Source organism: Desmodus rotundus, chromosome 10, assembly GCF_022682495.2.
Source record: "Desmodus rotundus isolate HL8 chromosome 10, HLdesRot8A.1, whole genome shotgun sequence".
Classification (NCBI taxonomy): Eukaryota; Metazoa; Chordata; class Mammalia; order Chiroptera; family Phyllostomidae; genus Desmodus; species Desmodus rotundus.
The window spans coordinates 71689592-71708956 of NC_071396.1; the positions used below are offsets into that span (position 1 = coordinate 71689592).

At 40.5% G+C, this 19365-nt stretch overlaps 1 pseudogene; it reads left to right on the plus strand.

The window, feature by feature from the left end:
- Positions 1 to 8426: 8426 nt before the first annotated feature.
- LOC112322598 (probable ribosome biogenesis protein RLP24 pseudogene) lies at positions 8427 to 8954 on the plus strand (annotated as a pseudogene).
- The last annotated feature ends 10411 nt before the right edge of the window (positions 8955 to 19365 follow it).

Consider the following 19365-nt stretch of genomic DNA (forward strand, 5'->3'; position numbering starts at 1 on the left):
ACACTAATTAACTCAGAAATTGAGAAGTGGTAAATACTGATTACTAACCACACCATTATGATAGACATTTAGTTTGTCCTTCAGTAACTATGAAGTAACCTATGGCCCTCCTCCTGCAGGATCCCAAGATACTGGGCATTGTCTCAGGCTCCGTGGTGCCAGGGCAGCCATAAGTCCCTACTGGGCCTAGGTCTTTCACATTTGGTCCACAAGGCAGCAAACCTTTCTCTTGCTAATATCGACACATCTCTGTATTCTGTGAGCAAGGTAGAAAGGGGAGGACCAAGGAAAAGAAGCATCCTGTCCTGTAGCATATTCACAACTCAGAAATATTATCGAAAAATATGTATTTGTTAGGAATAGCTTTGGCTCTGAGAAATAAAAACCCAATATAACAATGATTTAAACAGGATAGAGGCATATTTTCCCTTGTGTAAAATTCCACAGGGAGGCATCCAATCCAGGGTCTATTTCATGAACTACCCAGGGATCCAGCTCTTCCCAAGTCATTGCTCTAGCATCTCTAGGATGTGGCCATGGTCTCCAAGATAGCAGCCAGATCTCCTGCTATCATACCCTTATTCCAGGCAGTATGATAGAGGTCACAGAAAAAAGAAGAGACGAGGGACGCCATGGTACAATCCCACTTACATCTCATTGGTGAGAACTTCATGGCCAGGTTACTTCAAGCCATAAATAAGCCTAGGAAATGGAATCTTTTCTGAGTGACCATAAGCTCAGCCAAAAACTGGGGATCTTTCTATGGAAGAAGGAGAGAATGGATATTGTAGAACTAGCTTCTCATCCACAAATAGCAGAGATAATTTATGAATAAAGAGTAGATAAAGACCAATTTAAAATTAGGAGAACTGGAAATCATTTTATGGAAGAAAGGTGAGTCTTCAAAGTTATGTTGTTTGAACTGGTATAAATGAAGAGGACATAACAGGTAGGGTGAATAGAATGAACAAGTGTGTAGAAGTGGAAAACTATATATCCATTCGTTATTTCATTTCTGTATTTATTAATTGTTTAAGAACTGTTTATTATGGAACTTTTAAATCATACATAAATGTAAAGAGAATACTATAAAGAACCATTAGTTCTCATCAACAATTTTAAGAACTTTCAATGTTTAAAAATCATCAATAAACATGTATTAAGTAGGCTTTCAACTAGGAATACAGAAATGATTAAAAAGCAATGGCCTCAAGGAAATTATGCCATAGTGGGTATGTCCCAGGGAGTAATTCATTAAAGGAAATGAATGAACACTTGGTGCAGTTGGTGGAAATGTAGCAGCAGAAATAACATGGGATACATATGTATTAATCCTCTACTGTGTTCCAGCCATTGAGTTGGAGAAAGCTGACCCTGTAGGTGTTTACAAGGTCCTGCAGAGGTGCTCAGAGTCTAACAGGAATAAATAGGTGCCAATCCTGGAAGACCTGGACTATCATGTCTTGGGATATGAAATTCATTCAGGCAACAGGGACTTACCAGAAGTGGTTGACCAGAGAAATGAAGTAATATTAAACAGAGTTTCAGGAAGATAAAAGTGAATATCAAAACAACCCAAGTAAAGAGAAGAGAACTAACATATTTTGATGTCTACATTGTGCCACGTGTTGTACTAGAGTGCCCTAACTTAGACTCGATTCCTAGGTTACATTAAATCTGAATTTTAATCTGTTCTGCCAGCCTCCAAAGCCTCCATATTTCCAACCGTACCACATGCCTCCAAGTCCTCAACTACAGAAGTAGCAGAAGGAATAGGAAAGAGGACACAGACATGAGGGTTTTCTGAAGATCCAAATTTGGTGAGTGATTAAGTGGTGTGAGTGGGGAAGGAGAGAGGGGAGGAATCAAAAATGACCGAAGTTCATGCCTGAGCTTCAGAAAGGCAGTAATATGTTTATCTGAGATAAACAAGTCAGAAGAAATAGAATTTGGGAAACAACGCATTTGATTTTGGATGTGTTGTTACTGTCGATATCTAGCAAGCAATTGTAAACTCGCGTCTGACACTGAGGAAAACACGAAGTCCCTACAACACATTTAGTACATACTGATGTGGGTGTGACAGCAGTAGTGCAGAGTTTGTGAGATCTCCCAAGAAGAAGGGACACAGTTAAGAAAAAACAAGTACCAAGTACCAAGGAGCCAGGACAGGGCCTGGAAGAGGGCTGTCAGAAAACAGAAGGAGAGAGAGGAATGCTCCGTGCCTCGGGAGTCATGGGAAGTGACAGCTCCAAGACTCACAGGCAGGTGAGCGATGATTGTCTCACAGTGAGAGGGACACCAGTGATCTCTTCAGGAGCAGTGACCTTTGCAGAATCTGAAGTGGTATGAGGTAGGAGTGGCTAGGAGAGAGCAGAGCTCAAATGCACTCTTCTGTTGAGAATGATCGCTGGGGATGAAAGTAGGATGGGAGACGCATAGTTGGTCTGTTTGTGAACAGAGAGAAAGACCTCGTGTAGAAGCTAAAGGACAACCAAGAGGGATTGTTTTTTCCTCTGGGACAGGAGAATAGAAACAGAGACCAGAGGGAAAGACGAGAGAAAATGTGAAGGGAGTCGCAATTTTTATCCTCACCCAAGGACATTTTTTGCATTGCTTTTTAAAGAGAGAAAGGGAGGGGGAAAGAGAGAGTCATCATTATGAGAGAGAAACATCAATTAGTTGTCTCTGGTAGGCTCTCCGACCAGGAATCGAACCCCCAACCTTTTAATTTGGCGATGACAATCCAACCAACTGAGCCACACTGGCCAGGCTGGCAATTGCATTCTTTGATGTGCTTGGGCAAGACTCCCAAAATGTGAAAAGTAAAGTGGTAGATGGAATAGAAATGCAAGGAAGTGTGGGAGAGTTTGGAACAGGATGAGTAAAGAATCGCCAGGTGAGGCTGGAGAGGTGAACTGTGAGTCACGGGGTGGGGGGCAGGAAGAGTGGGATCACGATGGGCTTGTGGCCTGCAGCTATGTCAGCAATGTGGCAGCTGAAGCATGAAGCATTGGGAATGCATTGTTGTGTGCACCCTAACAGGGGAACCGAGGGCTCAGGGGTCTAGGGTGATAGTAAGAGCTCAGCTGAAAAAAAAGACTGTGGACCTCAAACCAATGGAGCCAGACAGGGAAGCAAAGTTCCTTGAGAGCAGAAACTGAGTCTAATCCCTCATTATATCTCCTAACTCCTGGCACATAGTAGCTTCTTCATAAATATTACATTATAAGTAAATGAGCTAAGAATAAGATAGAAAGCCTCAATAAAGTGCCTACTGGGTAATACAGACATATTCAGAGAAAGAGGTTACTTCAGGCCAAGCTGGTCAGCTGGTCAGACAGTTGAGAGAACTCTATTCAGAGACTTCCTCTTGCTCCACCCCCACTAGTGTTTTGCCCTTCTGTCCTTTCCTTTATGACTTAATTAGAGTTCATTCCTCCTCTTTGCATCTAGCACTGAGTCGTGCACAGTGTGGACATTCCATGCATGTTTACAGAATTGAATGCAAACCAATCCATAACTGGTATTTCATTGCTGTTGTTTGATCATTTGTTTATTGAGAGCATAAAGCCTACTGAATAGAGGAGTTGCTCCTTCGGCTTTCTGTTGCTGACTATCCCTTGGCCTCATCACCCTAACTGTCTGCTCATTTTACAGCTGCCTAAGCAGCCTCCACAAAGTCCCTTTTAGCCTCCTCCCCTTCCATCCTTGGCTGGCCTTGAAATAAGCATCCCTAAAAGCATACCACCTATGTGCAGCCCAGCCTCTACCCTGAGTGGCCTTTCCCACCTGCCTCCTCACAGGCAGAGCCTCTGTCCTCTCTGGACTCCTTCCCAGGATGCTCAGCATCACCTCGCTAGATCTTGACTACCTTCCACCAGGAATTGCTTTCTGTTCAGATGGTCTTGAGTAAATACTTTCCATTCAGTCCAACCCTGGGCCATTTATGGATAGCCCATCCATACTGTTCACTTTCAGCAAGCAGGAACTAGACCAGAACTTTTGATAATTCTTAAACCTTTTAAATCTCTTATTCTGGAATCCACAGACTACTTTTCCACCACGGAGGTCCTTTTAACAGGTAGCTTAGGGCCATGAAGCTACTAGCACCATGACAGCCATGCAAGGGAAGCCAGAACAGAAGCACTGGCTTCAGTTATGTATATATATATATATATATGTATTTCAAAACTCTTCAGGAAATCTTTATCCCTGAAGGCTAAATAGTGTCATAACTTCCATTCTTTCCTAGGTAGGAATCCATGCTATTACACTTGAGGAAAGTTAGCACAGAAAATACTTTACAGAGTCAGTCACCAGGCTGGACCAAAAATCTGGACCTACCGCTCCTGACAGGAACAGGAGGTGACCTAAGGGATCTCTTTTGAGCTCCTACCTTATCTTATTAAATATTGCAATGGAGGTGGGGTCTTACTCACTTTATCAAGCTGAATCTATTCAAATGAGTCTTGCCACTCACAATCAAAAGTTGTCTTATGCTAAAAGTTTGACTGATCGAAGGCCACTTACACAAAAATAAGTTTTCGTGTGCGTAAATTTGCTCCCCTGGTGACTGTTATCACTTGTGGATCAGCGGGCGAGTTGAGCACAGTCCAGTGGCAGAATCACAGAGCTACACAGAGTGGGTTCAAACCCTCCAGCTTCCGAGTGTGTGAAAGTTAGCCCCTCCTTCAACCCCCAGAAAACTGGAATATTGCAGTGTCTACCACATGGAGATTTTGTGAGGATTGATGAGTTAATTCATTTAAGAAGTGCCCGGGCAGGTGTCTAACACACAGTAGGTATATAGTAAGGGGCTTCTCTTCCCATTTCCCTTCATTACTCCCTGCCTTGTTTTCCTGTGGGTAACTTTACAAAGGGGAAATTATGGAGGTGGGGAAGGCCTCTGTTCCCCTCTGTAGAACAGAAATCATTTGAACTGTATGAAATTAGGAATTTATATTTTTCTTACTTAGGTTATGTAAAAATTTTAATGAAGCTATTTAATTTTTGTGTGAAATATGTTTTTGAACGCTTCCTCGTTGGGATGTCACTTTGGTGTCCATAAAGCAATACATTCAGTGGGTGAGGCAGTTCCGGCTCAGGTTACCGTCCCCATTTCAAAGATGAGCAAACTGGCACTCAGGGAGGTGAAGTGCTTTGCTCAGGTCACATGTCAAATAAGTGAGGGAAGAGTGGAACTCAGGTCTCTCAAAGCCCCACACCACTTACTCCCTCTCCCTAGCCTTTGTGAGAGGAATTCGTGACTTGCTTTGATGAGTTCGTGAAGAGAACAACGTCCTTGACTAAGATGGCGAGTGGAAAAGTCAGCTGCCTCCAACACCAATTAATTTCCTCTATTATGCTGCCGTGGAAAAACCCAACTTCCCGTGACCCTCCCTAAGGAGTCTAGTACTATTTCTGTATCATTTGAAGTGAGTGAAAGCTTTGGCTCTGAAAGGAAGAGGAAAAATGGGAGGGGGTGAAACAGAAGGTAATATAATCAGACCAGGAGTTTTGTTCTTGAAGAGACTTTCCTAGATGGCAGCTGCGTACAAAATAGGCTTCCAAGTCCCACTTCCTTCTTTATTTTGGTTTGTTGTGATTACTAGAGTTATGTTGTAGGCAAATAAATATATAGGATAATATTTTCATTCCATGTACTGAAATAATTAAAGCAATGGATGCCTAACAAATTTCTCCATTCACTTTACTGAAGAAAACGTCTTTCTATGAAGTGAGTTTTACTCTGTGTTTCTCGGGTTTGATGGGGACACAGGAGGAGAATGTTACTATTCATTTCTCTAATAATAGATTTTCCTGGTATAATATAACTAATCAGAGTTGGCCTGCAGCAGTTAATCAAGCTGGGAACTTCCTTCATTATTTTTCCGTTTTGTATTCCACACCTTCCATTTGTACTTTCTGTCTGGAAGCCACTGGCCTGGGGCTGCTAGTTCCTGACTGATCAAACGTTCAGCCCCTGGGGCTTTGATGCTCCCACTGCAGCCCTCCTGTCCCAAGAACCAGCCCAGCCCACTCGTGACTTCCCTGTCCTGAGCTCCATTCCCTCAGTGTCCTTCTAGGTGAGTGATAGGACTCCTAGTGAAAAACACTAAATAATCCCTTTTGAAAAACACATTTCATTTTAACACAGGCCCCCAATAGTAAATCTGGGGTCCATGGTAGAAAACATATTTTAGGGGAGCAAGGCCTTTCAGGATTCCAGCCTGCATGCTGCCCCTGAAGAGCCAACTAATTGCTGATAAACAGTGGTGAGGACCCCACTCAAATAATCTCCTCGTAGAGATCATCTTATTTGACCATTTGTCAAAAGAGACCATTTTTCCATAGGGCTCCACTAGAGTCTCCAGGAAAATCAACAGCAACACTGCACAATACAAACAACTGAAGTTCAGTGAAGCAAGACCTGAGTAGCAAAGGTCTGAAGGGAAATTAAGCCCAAAGTTAAGAGTAAGAAAGAGCCCTGACTAGTGTGGCTCCGTGGATTGAGTGTCAGTCTACAAACTAAAGGGTGCTGGTTTGATTCCAACCAGTCGAGGTTTCTCTGACACATCAAGGTTGGTTAAACTGAATATGTAAACAGGAAGAAGAAAGGTTTTTCAGCTAGGAAAGGGTGCACTATGAGTCGGGAGTTGGGGCTGTCCTCCCATCGAACTCCACTGTGATTAAGGGAGTGTCTTTGGGCAGTCACACAACTTGCTCAGTCAGTTACTAGTTCCTACATCAGTGTATATCAAATGCAAATGAACCCACTGACCTCACTGGAATGATGTCAGGATTAACCAATGAATGAAAATTAGCTGGGGTTTTCCATATAAAATTGTGTTTCTATTGTATACTAGAAGATAAAATATGTAAAAGATAAAATATATTTAACTCACAAATACTCATCCCATTACAAGTATTTTAAATTTGTTTAGTTAAAACTCCTAGAAATTTCTCTACTAGGTAGTATGAGAAACATGAACTTATTCTATTCTTCATACAATTATGAAAGTATAATAAACTTTCTATTATGTGTCCAAATTCCATAATTCCAGTTTCTGAATATTTAGGAAATCTTTCTTCCTCAATCTTCCCTTTTATTTGGGAATCTATTTAATAGTTACCATTTTTTAGCTTTCATTAAATTGTATATTTCCTACTGTATTATTCTATATTCTTTGTTACTGTTTCTTTTAAGGGGCTTCTGTAAATTCAGCTCCTATGTTTTGTTTTTCTGTTTTCCTTAAAGAGATGCATTGCTTAACCTCTTAAGAAATGTGGAGTAAAATTTCCTCATGACTCCTGTAATTATCGCAGTGGTCCCTACTTGTCAGCAGGAGATATATTCAAGACTCTCAGTGGATGCCTGAATCCACAGCTAGTACCAAACCCTGTACGTACTGTTTTTGCCAGTGATAAAGTTTAATTTATCAGTTAAGCACGATAAGAGATTATCAACAATAGTAAAACAATTATAACAATATACTGTAACAAAAGCCATGTGAATGTGGTCTCTCTCTCTCTCCAAACACCTTCTGTACTAACCTCACCCTTCTTGCGTTGTGAGGTGATACAATGCCTACACGATGCGGTGCAGAGCGGTGCTCAGAATGGCACACAATTTAAAACTTATGAATTGTTTATCTCTGGAATTGTCCGTGTAATATTTTCTGAAATCACAGAAAGCAAAACTACGGATAAGGAAGAACTACTACATTTCAGTCTCCTTCAAATGTTTCAGCCCAGCTCTCCTAAAATATGTGGCCCAAGGCTGAATAAGCCAACTCTATCTTTTAACATGTTTGCACACATATATGACATTCAGAACACACACATCCATGCAAGCACCTCTCTGCCTTGTGCTTTCCCTCCCCCTTTCATCCACCTCTGAGATTTTTGCAAAAGGTAGACAACAGCCACTTACTACGACAGACCACATCCCCCACGTACTGTATGTGTGCCTCTCTAAAGCCGAGGTGATTAATGGTGCTAAATTTAAAAGAAATATCACTGCTGTTCATTGATCTGCCCACCATTTTGTGGCTTTGACCAACAAAAGGAAACAGAAAGACATTTCATTAGAAGTGTACATAATTTGAAATACATTAGAGTCTTTAGCAATCTTTTCAAATTAAATACTGCCTGTGTGTGAGGGGATACAGATGTACCTCACTTCGTGCGCTATTACTGTCATGCTCTTGAACATTGGAACATTAAAGGAACTTTTGAAAGTGAAGTTTAATTCTTTTAAAATCCGTCTTGACTCTTTTTATAAAACAAAGGATCTTTCTGACATTTGAACGATAAGCCATTGTGTTATCCTATTTTATCAGCATAGACTTTAGCCTGGAACTAAAACTGCATCGGCTTTTAGAAGTTTGTTTTTTGGGCCCCCAGGCACGTTCAACACGCGTATGGAGAAGTGTTATTTTTGTCCGGGGGCCCACACACCCTGGCCACAGCGCAACATTCGTTCTCAATGATCGCACGTGTTCAGGTTCTGTGAATCCAAGTGTTGTAAAAACTTCAAAAAGAAGCGCAACCCTTCCAAGGTCAGGTGGGCTAAAGCCTTCCATAAAGCAGCTGGTAAAGGGCGTACAGTGGATAATTCATTTGAATTTGAAAAACGTAGAAATGAACCTGTCATATACCAGCGAGAGCTGCGAAATAAAACGATTATTGCAATGAAGAGTCGAAGAGATCAAACAGAAACTGCAAGCTAAATTTAGAGTGAGCAGGTTGAAGAAAAACAAAGTAGTACAGAAAGCGCAGGACATCAAAGAAGTCAAGCAAAACATTTCCCCCACGCATGCAAAGTAAAGCAGTTGGAAGCCCAAGTGGCACAGAAACTAGAAGAGGATGTGGACGGGGAAGTTGTTTCTGACTATCTCACTGTCCAACTGTTTCTCTGCGCACAACGGGAAAGCTTCTTCAGAGACTGAGACGTTTTAAGTTACTCACTTATTTTTCACATAAGCTGACTCAAACGAAAAGGTGATTAAAATCACATCTCTTCTTCATTGCTCTCTGCAAAACATCAGATAATCTGGATGCCAGATTGCATCTCACTGTTAAAGCTTCACTCATGGATTCACTTATGTAAATCACGAAAATTCTGTAAATACAAAGTGAATTGTGGACATAAAATGATCATGCCATTTGGATAATGTAATAATCCAAATTACATTTATGTAATAACTAATGACAAAAATTCATGGCTAGTGATATATAAAATACAATTTTCTGTGCAGTATTTTGACAGCAGTAAAAATGTTGTAGAAGGAGGGATCCCTTTAAGGAACTAACAATCTGTATGATAACTAGCCTCAAGTGCTAGTATCTCTTGTTTTGATTATAGTATTTTGTGTTTGGTTAATTAACATTTGAGAAGAGCATAGTGGGCGCCCATGTGGAAGCCTAATTCTCTCGGACTCTTTTTACCTGGTTTAGCTGTGAGGACAGGCAGTTGTGCGTGTTGGGTGTGAAAGCTGAGCAGTCGTTTCTGAAATGGCACTTTGCTCTCTAATTTCCACTCCGGAGAAAATTCTAATTTGCAATTCCTGGTAGAACAAGCTTCATTTTTCCAGCTCAACAATGATTTAGAAGCAGAGGAATCCAGAGCGTTTTAAAATTTTTTGCGTGTTTTTCTTTTAAAAAGTTAATTGTTTCGGGGAAAACTGAATTCATGACTAGAATGTCTATACATTATTTGCACATAAAATCATTTCTATAGTGGGTGCCTACATATTTATTATTTAAAGGTACTAAAGATAAAATATCGATTACTTGGAAGAAAATAACTTCACCCACATATGCTACTGAAATAGGAGATATATTTAAAGAAAAATATGTACTTAATATTTCATGTTTCTGTACATTATTTATGAGTAAGTATGTTAAGAGTATTAAATAACTCAGTTTTTATATTGTTTAGGACAGAATTTAGAATAAATTACAAATTCTTAGGGTTATATAATTATACAGTAATGGCTAAATTTTTACTTTAGTATTAGTAATAAAGTAGACTGATCACTGATTTAAAAAAAGAAGTTTGCTGAATTAACAAATATTTATTGAACGCCGCCTTAATCAGTTCAGGCTGCTCTTATAGAACACCATAAACTGGGTGGCTTAAACAACGGAAATTTACTTCTCACAGTTCTAGAGGCTGGGAGTCCAAGATCAGGGTGCCAGCATGGTTGGGTTTGGGTGAGTACCCTGTTCCTGGCTTTCTGACAGCTGCTTTCTTGTTGGGCCCTCATATGGCAGAGACAGAGGAAGCTCATTCCGTTCAGTCCACAGTAAATACCTACTAAGTGCCAGGTACAGTGCTCTCTACTAAGGGCACAATGATAACAAAATAAAAAAGGTCCTGCTCTAATGAAGTGTACAGCCCAGCAGAGAAGAGAAATGACAAGCAAACACACAGTCATAGAAGAAGATAAGCAAAGTTAGAAAAGGTTATCAGTTAAAGTCTCTGAGGAGGGGCCATTTGAGCTAAGGCTGGAAGGCTAGGAATGACCAGCACGTGAAGAGTGGGGGAGGGATAGTTAGGTATGACGTACGGCAAGATTCTGTAAGCACAGGAGCAAAGTTAGGCCACAAGAAGGGTGTTTAGTTGGACCTGGGTTTGTATGGTACCCTGCAGGAGAAAATTGGAGATAGGTGAAAGCCAATGTCTTGGCTCAATGTTCTAGTTCTCTTGCTTTCTAAGAAAATGTTGCTTATGGTGGTATCTTTGAAATCTCATGATTGTGTGGACTGCATGTTTATACATTGGCGACCTGCTCATCTGCAAGTAATAGAAAACCTCAATGACAGTGGATTAAATAGATAAGGAAGGGGAACATTTTTCTTATACAAGGGGGGGACCCCCCAAAACAGAATTATCTTCTGGAAGGTAGGCCCCTTATAATACAGGCTTTCCCCCCTAGGTGAGTGTTCTAGGAACCCAACTGTATCAGTGTACCAGCCGGCGCTGTGAGAGGCTGCATTCAGCTTCAGTGAGTTTTTTTCAAGTCTCTTTCAACACGTTTGCCCATTTCAGGATGAGTGATTTACAGGCGCACCTGCCCACAACACTCTGATTGATCAGCAGTGTTTGACCAAAAAGAGCATGACCCCCATGAGCCACCCTCCCTAATTACCTGATCTCACCCCAAGTGACTTTTTGTTTCCCTGGATGAAAAAAGTCCTAAAAGAAAAACGTTTGGCTGATGTGGAAGAAGTAAAACAAAAAAGAAGTGCTAAATGGTATCAAAATCGATGAGTTCAAAAACTGATTTGAGCAGTGGAAAGTGTCTTGGTAAGTGTAGTACGTCAAGTGCAGAGTACTGTGAAGGTGACTGGAGTTTAGACATGTAGGAATAAATACACAATTTTTAATAAATAAATTCCGGTTTGGGGGGTCTCCACTCGTATAACAAGAAGTTCCAAGGTATACAGTCCAGGGCTAGGAGAGCCACCCAATGATGCTACCATGGACCCCAGAATCTCTCTGTATTTGTGCTCACTGGTGATAACTGTACCCCACTGCCAATTCTGACCATAAGAACAGCAGCATCAGGACAAAGTGTACAGACATCGGTAACTATCTGTTATTGTCGTTATTACCAAAAACACGAGGTCTGTCCAGAAAGTATCCAGCCATGTGCTTTGAAAAATAGACATTTATTGAACGAGTTACATGATACAAGAAACATTGTACACAGGACAATGATGCCTCAGTCCCCTGCAAAGTAGGCACCTTGGGACCTCACACAGTTCTCCCAGTCACTATGAGCTAACCAGTCGTATTTTCCTGAATCTCATGGATGGTCTGAAATCTCTTCCCTTTCAAAGGTGATTTTAGTTTTGGAAAAAGTCAGAAGTCAAAGGGCACCAAATCTGGGCTGTAGGTGGGCTGAGTCACCTGGGTGATGTGATGTTTCACCAAAAAAACTCTGCACGTGACATGATGCATAAATGGGCATGTTGTCATGATGAAGCTGCCAATCACCAGTTGCTTATAACTGCAGCCTTCTGAATCATCCAAAGAGTTTCTGCAGAAGAATGTTCAAGCTTAATGCAAAATTTGATGCAGATTCATTGCTCTACTTGCTCAGTCATTTTGAATGCAACGACCACACAGTACACATGTTTATTCAACGGCTTCTACTGCCCCCACTGACTAGTACAGTGAAGTCATCATTGTTCACGCACTCACATCCCAGTCCACTCTCCTTGGCTGCCAGGGTACATTGATGTCACACAAACCATTCTCATTATATTAACAATGGTTGGACTTTTTCCACACAGACTTTGTATTTACCACCAAAACTTCTACCCTAAATGATAAGGCTGCAAATAATTAAAAGGCGTGTTTTTGGTTCTCAACAGAATCACAGATGAGTTCAATGAACTAGAGTTGAAAAAAGGAAGATCAGTAACAATGCAGATTACAGTAGGTTTGGTACCAAATGAATGACTGCAACGATATATAAGCTAAAATTTCCGAGGTTGGAGAGATTAGTATTATAGACTGTAAACCGAGAGAGAGTTTTAGAGACCATGCAGTGAGAAGTCAAGAGACACACGGCTGTGCAAGCAGAAGAAAATTTCCTCTAAAGTCAAAGCTCTTTTGGTTGGTCTAGTAATCAAATAGACATGAGACAGATTAACAAGATAAAATAACCAAATTTAATAGGCATATATGTACATGAGAGAGTCACAGACTCCACATGCATGAAAGGTTCAAAGACAGAAAAGCAAAATGAGCATATGCAACATTCTGAGCTAGGGATGAGGTAAGGTGCCTTGGGGGCTTCAAAGGGCCATCACAGGGAGAGCACATGCTTAGTGATTAGTCTGCCCTGCTCTATAGATAGAGAAAAACATGTAATTTCAGATAATCTCTTACTGTGGGCAAGGCCCCCAATTCAAGTTCTTCTAGGCAGTTAAGGGAAGGGCAGAAATTCCTCTTGAGCCCCCAGCTAAAGTGGCCTTTAGCTCAAAACAAACTGCATACCACAGAGGCACATCTGGGGGTGGCTCTATCTGAAGCCCTACAAAGCAAAATGTTCAGCTGGGCAGAAACTGGAATCCAGGGACAGTAAATCTTAATCTGTTGCCCTTGCTTTGTAACACACTGTTACCAATGGATACCAAGGAAGGCTTCCTGGAGGAGGTGGGCTTTAAACTGAGCCTGGAAGGGAGGGCAAAACTTAGGTAATTAAAAGCAGAGAAGTAAGGCATTTCAGGTAGGAAGAATATCCTCCTAAGGGCCGCAGACCCAGGAGTGAGCATAACATTTCCCAGCAGTGATGACGTGAGTCTGACTGGTATGCACAAGGAGAAGAGGGCAACACAGCTGGAGGCAAACGCAGTGGGCTCTGTTCTAGCCTGGGGACAAGGCTGGGGACACTTCTCACCGTCACGCAAATTTCTTCCCATAGCTGTATGGTACGATAGCTGTATGGCATAACAGCTGTATAGCACTACTCACTGAGTAGATCCATCTTTGCTTTTACTTTAGGCCACACTCATGCATTTGTATAACCAAAAGCAGGTCCAGATGCCTACCATTACAAAAGTCACTACTCAAGAGGTAGGTGCTGATGTAAAGGAAAGTGGTTTATTTCCATGTGCCAGCAACCAGGAAGATAGGGGATTCATATCCCAAAGTCCATCTCCACATCCCAGTGTGTGCAGAGGTTTTCATAAGAAGGGAGAGGGGAAAAGAACAAAGAGATCAAGGGAGGGGGTAGAAAAGTTCTCTACGTTCCGATAAGGCAAGTGATGGCCTGGCGAGCATCATGCTGGTTTAGTCATTCTGGATTCACATTATCCCGGATTCACATCATCCTGACTCGCACGGATGAAGTTCAGCAAATCTCTCAGAGCTGAGATGCCTGAAGGTGGGAGTCTGTATCTTTTGAAGTTAGCTCCTCTGATTCTTATATCAACATGCTCTTTATCTATAAGCTACAAATCGGTCGCAGTCAGTACTTACAGAAAGAATGTCAAAAGAATGTCAATAGTGAGGTGGGTCAGAATTCCCCACTGTTACAATTTTCCACTGCTCCATTTATGCATCAAATATTTATTAACTTCCCTTCTGCAATGTGTTCTACACAGTGTTAGATGGTTTTGAAGCAACAATAATAAACCAGCCAAACTAACCATGTATCAGACAGTCAAATATCACATAATATGGAGAGAGGGATTTGAAAGGACAGAGCCAGCCCCATTTGCTATTGTGGCTCCGTTTGCCCAGCAGGCCTGTGACCTTGTTAAACATGACTGCCATTTTCCTCTCCCGAGTTTGTCCCCAGGACTGGAAATTATTGGAAGCAAGAACAGAACTAACAGGCTCCCTATAGCCGCAGGCAGAAGATCACATTGAAACAAACTGCAGCCTCTGTTAACAACTCCAGAGAAGCCCAGGGGCCACAAACAGCAGCAAAACCTCCCACCCTTTTTTAATCCAATTATAACCCAAGAAAAGCTCAAAGCCCCCACCCCTCAAAGCTGGTGTATGTCTCCACCCCACGCCCCTCTCCTTTTTTAGAGAGTGAATAAAATCTTTACTCTCTACAATGTCTTCTCTTTGTGAATTCTTTCACAGCCCATGTCACCAACCACCTTAACAATATGGAAAAAGTTTCAGCAAACACAACATTATTAGCAGGTTTCACTGAGTACAACTCAAAGTGTGGGTAAGACTCTCTGAAGCCAAGGGAGCTAGCTTCCCAGGAGCCTTCTATCTCCAAAACAGTAACAATGTAAAATTTCCTCCCTGACACTGAAATAGAAGAGGAGCCTGGCATGCCCTTCTATACAGTGGTCTAAATTTAGACTCAAATTTGAGAACAGGAGGACAGACTAAGTGTTTCTGTTGTAAATTTCATATCCCCAGTGGGAATGTTCCTTGAATATCCTGTAAAAACCTTTTAAAGCACACCCCTATGTCTCCCCAGATCCCAGGCTGCATCTTCTTCCAGACTCTAGACACACAGAGTTATATCTTCTGGTACAGAATCATTAGAAAATTCCAGAAAGTATGAGGAGACATTAAATCCAGAATGAAAGGAGGTCATTTGGTGGTGATAACAACAGCTCTGGAGATTTTTCTCTGCAGCAATCCTTACCCCCGCCTGCAAATGGCTTGTGTTTCTCAGTTGATAAAGCTGATTTCCAACTGTGTGCAGAATCTTGAGGTTCTCTCCTATTGTTTTCCTCCAGGCTACTGTGGGGCTGCAGAACAAGTTGCCCCAAGATGTTCCTCTGTGGTATGCAAATTGTTTTGAGCTATAGCTGCAGGCTCAAGAGAAACTTCTGTCCCTCCCTTAACTATCTAGAAGAACTTAAATTAAGGGCCTTGCCCATAATTAGCCATTATCAGAGATAACCTTTTTGATTCATCTAACAGCAGGACCAGACAAACTTCTATTTACTAAGCATCTGCTCTTCTCATCATCCTGCGGGACCCTTGGAAGCTCCCAAGGCACCTCACCTCATCTCTGGTTCAGGATTTTTCTGTCTCTAAACCTCTCCTGCATGTGGGGTCTCTGACTCTCTCCTGCATGTGGAGTTCCCATACTTATGTAAGTATTAAACTTGGTTGTTTTCTCTTGCTAATCTGTCTCATGTCTATTTGATTAGACCACCTAGAAGAAACTTGAGGGTAGAGGAAAATTTGTTCCTCCCCCACACTACTCCTCTGTTTGTACCTTGTCTTTATCTTTTCCCTTCTGGATAAAACAGAAAGTCTTAGTAGCATGTGGTGTGTTTTTGGAAGGGAGAATGGAAAGGGAGTGGGATGTGTTGGCTGAGGGTAAAGGACGGTTCGGAATCGAAGTTGTTCCAACGAGGAAACATTTGAGAATCCCCTTTCCAACTGTACCGTTTCTTTCTCCCTGTACTCTTGGAGACAAGCACTGTATTCTTCTCCACCCACAAATTAATAGGCACAAACTGGGCCATCCCTGAGTTCAAAAGCAGTCTATTTCCTCATAAATGTTTGTGGAGGGTACTTAGTAACTACCCAGCTCAAGATTAGCTAATTAATTAATGACTACAGAGCACTCTAAACATGCTTAGTATTTATTTAATAAATTCTGGGGACTATTACTTAGTGACAAAAGACTCCTTTAGTGAAATACTGAAAGTCAAGTTCTAATGAGAAAATAACCTACAAAGCCATATACTTTCCCCTGACTTTTCTAACATTGGAAGAAATGTGTCTATCTTTAGTAAGCCATTTAGAGAAATGTGAAGGAAAAATAGAAAAAAACACATTTTGTGTTGCCAAGAAAATTAATTTAGTGAAGAACTTTTGTGAGGGAGAAAATGGGGAAGGGTGCGTATATCACCAAGAATCATTAGTCAGAACTAACAACCCCAAACTGATAAGGAACAAGGGATGGGTGTTGAAGTCTTTAGGAAGGGAGTAAAGAGAGCAGACATACTCTGAAAAAAGCATTCGTTAAGAACAGTTCATGGTAGCCCAGACATTCCATTCAAATTAGTGGCTATTTTGGAAAGAAGTAAAGACAGTAGCTGCTGAAACAAGCAATCTGGAAGCACAAGACAGTTAATATTCACATATGGGAAGTTCTCCAGTTTGGTCTCGGCAACTGTGCTGCAGCCGTGAAAAGCTGAGGGCTCTCCAGCAAGCTGGGGGCAGAGTCCTTCTTAGGCAAGTTTAAAATCTCTCCTGCCCTCCCCTTCTAAAATTATGGTTATCTTATTTTATTGTTCACAGTATTGTTTTGGTTATAATGTAAAATACATGCTGATGAAACTTAGCATTATGAAACAGCAGAAAAATCTCAAGGTGTTAATAATAAAAATCCTACAAAATTTACAGAACACATTTTCTCTAAACTGCTCAATTGAAAACAGTGAAAAATGATGGGTACTGCAATGAGTAGTATTTTGGGGAGAGTCTGTCTCCTAGGTGACGTCAATTGACCTCAGTAGGGCAACCATCCTATCTGTTTTATCAAGTACTGAGTTGCCCCAAGCATGGTGAACTGCCCCGGACTGGAGAGAATCCAGCAGAGACAGGACAACATTCTCTGCTGAGATTTCTGCTGCAGTAGCATTTGGACATGTTGGCCTCCTACATGCCTGGTTTTATGGCCTTGTCAGCACATGACCAGTGAAAAGCAGGAAGTCCACGGAATGACTGGAATAGTTTTTGTTCCCAGGGATAAGAATTATAACCACTGATTTAGAGCAATGCAAATAAACCTAAATGAAGTGATTTAGAGATAGGTATATTATGAGTGACTTATTAGTTAGAACAGTGTTCCTGCTCCTACCACTTCCTTTTATACTTCTGGCCTATCTTACATTACTTATTCTTCCTCATCATTTAAAAGGGTTTATTACAAAGAACCTGTGCAACTCTGTAGAAAAGAAATCATTCCTTGCAGCTTATAAGGGAAGTTGTAAGATGTAAAAGTTTGTCTTAGAAGAGATTAAGGAAAACGTACTAAGTTTGTAGGCATACAATAACATTTAAAAAATACACAGATGTTTTCAGTTATAAATTCCTTTTTTCTCTCTCTCATTTGTTTTAATTTTATTGTGAAATAGAGACACACACAAGCACCCATGTGCCCATTACCCGAGTCAGCAAACAGCCCATTACCCTTCCCAGGACTCTGCGGGCCCCTCTCAGAGTGCATCAGTCTCCCGATCCTATCTAGAAATGTCTGTTGTTCTTGTGCTTTTCTTATAGTTTTTAAAATCACTTATGCTTTTATGCTTAAATAAGATATTGTTTAGAGTTGCCCATTTATGCTATAGAATAAGTAGAATCATACTTGAATCTTTTTATTTGCTCCTTTGTTCAATGTTTTCTTTTTTTGGATTCATCCATGTTGATATAATTGTGTAGTATTTCATTGTATGATTATAGCATAACTTAATCATATCTTCCACCTTTGGTAAACATTTAGATTTTTCTCACTTTTTGCAATTATGAGCAATGCTGCCACAAAGGTTCTTGTTTGTGTGACTTTGAGTATACTTGTACAAGAATTTTTCAAGGGCATATCCCTAACATTGGAATTTCTGGCTTTCATGTGTATGCATTTCAACTCTAGATAACATCGATCTGTTTTCTAAAATTATTACACATTTGAATTCCAACCAGCAGCATGTCTGAGTTCTGGCTGGTCACTCCACACCCTTGTAAACACTTGGGATTGAATAGCTTTTTAAATTGCAGCCATTTTGATAAGTGTGTGATGGTATCTCAGTGAAGTTTAACTTACATTTCCCAGATTACTAATGAAACGAAATGTCTTTTCATGAGTTTACCAATGATTTGTGCTTGTTCTTTTCTGAAAATCTTTTATTTTTTTCCTTTGCTCATTTTTCTACTGTCTGCTAGACTTATTGATTCATATGAGTTCTTTATATATTCTAGATTCTAAATTTGGTTGACTATGTATGTTGTAAAGATATCCTCCTAGGATAATACTTATTTTGGTTTCAATTTGTTTTTCTCTATTTATTGTCTCTTTTAAAGGAGTTCTAACTTTAAATTAGTTAAATGTATCAATCTTTTCTTTTATAGTTAGTACTTTTTGTGTCTTGTTGAAGAAATATTTTCCTACCCGGAATTTGTTAGCATGTTCTTCTATATTTTTTCCTAAAAGGTACCTATCACAGATCATTCACTATAAGTTGCCATTGACTGTAAGAAACATTATAATTTCAGAAATAGTAAAATGTAAAAAAGAAAGTGTACCCTTAAAATGATGACAGGAGTGCGAACTTGTTTTTCTTATTATAAGTCTTTAATCCAACTAAAGCTGATTTTGAGATACGGTTTAGAGTAGGGTCCAAATGCATTTTTCCATGTGGTTAATCAACTACCTTCTCACCATTTATTGAAAAGTTCATCTTTTCCCTAGTGGTTAAATTGCCACCGCTACAGCACATCAAGTCTCTATATAACCTGGGTCTGCTTCTGGGCTCTTTATTTCTTCAAGAGTCTCTTGAAGAAGAGACCTCTGTTGGGATTTTGAATGGAAATGCATTAAACCTACAGATTAATTTGTGGAGAATGAATATTTTTATGAGATTTGGTCTTTTCTACACATGAATATCATATATCTCTAACTAGGTCTTCATCATAACCTTTCAATGAAGTTTTATAATTCTCTATATAAAAGTCTTGCAAGGTTGCCTCCTTTGTTGCTGTTGCTGCTGCCATATGCATTCACCTTGCTCAGCTCTTCTGTCAAACTAGTGTATCTTCTATTTCTTAAGTCCCCCCTTTCCTCCCTTGTTTTCTCTTATTTTACGTGAACCCATTCAGAAATCCCCTCCCTCTTATCTGCCTGCTGCCCAGTT